This window comes from Chaetura pelagica, unplaced genomic scaffold, assembly GCF_000747805.2.
Source record: "Chaetura pelagica isolate M959 unplaced genomic scaffold, ChaPel_1.0 scaffold829, whole genome shotgun sequence".
NCBI lineage: Eukaryota > Metazoa > Chordata > Aves > Apodiformes > Apodidae > Chaetura > Chaetura pelagica.
In genome coordinates this window covers 877581-879952 of record NW_009954535.1, presented here as the reverse complement: position 1 = coordinate 879952, position 2372 = coordinate 877581, and the positions used below count along the sequence as shown (strand labels likewise).

At 46.8% G+C, this 2372-nt stretch overlaps 1 protein-coding gene across 1 annotated transcript in view; it reads right to left on the bottom strand.

The window, feature by feature from the left end:
• Positions 1–2372, bottom strand: part of SIAH2 (siah E3 ubiquitin protein ligase 2) — a 19026-nt gene that overhangs the window by 13767 nt on the left and 2887 nt on the right.

Sequence of the window (2372 nt, the reverse complement as noted above, 5' to 3'; positions counted from 1 at the left end):
GGCAGCTGCTGTCGTGCCTGCTCTGAGCAGAGCACCAGGCTGCTGGGATCGTCGTTATCATCATCTGGTTTTCAAATGGACAGTCATGATTCCAGTTGGCAAAGTATTTTCCCATGGCTTTGTTTTTTAAAAATCAGATTCACAGAGGAGAATTTTTTTTTTTCCTAAATAAAATGTGGGAGTAAGAAAAAAAGAACACTTGAGAAGTGAGGCTACTCTTACCTCTGTACAGGTGATGTTCCCAGAATTGAAATCCAACAGAGGAGTTGCTGTGCAGCCTAAATCTTCTTGGACCCTGTAGGACCAAGCACAGTGTTAAGGTAGCACAGGGATCAGTGCCTGCACTGATGTCCCTAAATCAGTCTGATTAACAGGGAGAGATCCCATGGACTTTTATTTCTCTGTGCTGTCCTGACATGGCAGTTTTGTCCTGACACAGCGATTTGCTGCTCAGCTGAAGCTGTTGCCCTTCAGCTCTGCTCCTATTAAATTCCCAGTTTAGGGTCAGGTTGCCCTGCAGATGGGTCTGGGGTTTCCCTTGGAGCAACCCCTGCCAAAAGGCCTGAACACAACTGGCTGAAGTAGCAGTGCAATTTCTTGCTAAATAGCTAACGTAGTGTCATGTTAGTATGAAATGTGTTTCATGTTGGTATCAAGATGTCTCTGTACCTTTCTAAAGCATCTGTACCTAAACCTAATCACATCAGCTTTGGAAAGACCCTGTCAGTCACCTCTGCCAGCAGGGTCACCCTGGCAGAATCCTTCTGTGTTTAAATAGGCTGCTTGTGATTTTCCTGCTTCATTGCCTGTAACTGTTCTATTGCTGCCGGTGGGATAACTCCTGGCTCTACACAGCACAGTATTTTTTTGTGCATGCAGAGGGTTTCTCTCTGCTCTGCTGCCCCTCCTGCCTGCTCCGGGGTGTGCAGGCAGATGCTGAGGGGGAGCAACACCCTTCTCTGCAGAACACAGCAAGGTCTGTGCCGGCACCTGCTGCGCCACATGTGGCTCCGAAGGGACATTTAAGCCAAACAGGGAAAAAAACAGTTCAAAAAATGCAACTGAACTAGAAGAGAGTGTTCAAAAAATGAAAGATACCTTTCCAGTGTCCTGGAGAAAAGTAAACTGTATAAAAATAGGATCATTCCATGACTTCCTTCACCTTTGAACTGGAAAAAGAAGTAATCACTGGAGATGAATTAAGACAGGTATATGATGTTTAATTAAAATAATTCCTCTGCTTAAATACAACCTAAGGTGAGTATGGTCAGCCAAACAGATAAGGGGTTATTCCAGGAAGATTTTGTAACTAATTCTGTTGAATAGGATCAGGTAAAAAAAAAAAAAAAAAGATAAACTTCGAGTTATTGACTAACTACTTAGATACACAATTTTTTTCCCCCAGATTTTTGCTAAAGTTACAAGGACCTGTATTTTATATGTGAGCATTATACAAAAAGCTGCTCCTGTTTACCCAGCATTTGTGGGCTGAGAGTGCTGCCGTTGGTGGGTGAAGCCCTGGGGATTTTAGTGGGAGCAGAATCACACCCCGTGGGAAAGGCTGGAAATGACCCATGAGCTAACTGACCTCACCAGCCTGAACGTCCTGCTGGGGGAGCTGCTATCGACCTCCAGGAGGTCCACTGGTGCATGGGAAATAAGATGCAAGCAAGCAACAAAATAACTAAGAATAAAGCAAATATGCCTTACTTACACAATTTATATGGTCAAAGATGAACTCCTGAGCTGCTGCTTTCTCAGAGAATTCAAACAGCTGGATCTGTCAGGCATGAGTGTAGGGGAAGATGTGGTAAAGGAGACATTAATTACGTAAAAAAGCCCGAGCTTTTTAACCCTGTGATTCCTTTAGATGAACAAAATAATACGGCAAGAGTCTGCTCTGCCCTTTCCTAAGCCCAGGAGTTCGGCTCTACATGAGGAATTAGAGGAACAGCTTTACATGGAGTTGGAGGAGGAGCTTTATGTCAACCAGTTTATCCTTTTTGCGGGAGAAGAAAGACTTTAACGAAGGGGAAGAGCAGCCTCTGGGCTCCCCTAAAGCCCCTGCCAGGAGGCAGAAGCGTCCCTCAGGCTGCAGCTCTAAGGTGCTTCCAGCCTGTGGTGCACCGGGAGCTAGAGAACAGGATTGGGAGATCTTACTGTTCCTGCCGTTAAACATTTCAGGCCAAAGGTGTCTTTAGAGAAAATCCCCTTTGAGCAGGTGTTTTCCTACCCACCCTTTCCGTGAAGCCGTCAGCCGTGTAGTCTCCCCGCGGGACGACGTGGAGGGCCGGGGTGCCGAGGCAGACGGCGGCTCTGCCCCCCGCTCCCGCTGCCCACAGGGGCTCTGCCAGGGCCGCGGCCAGAGCCTC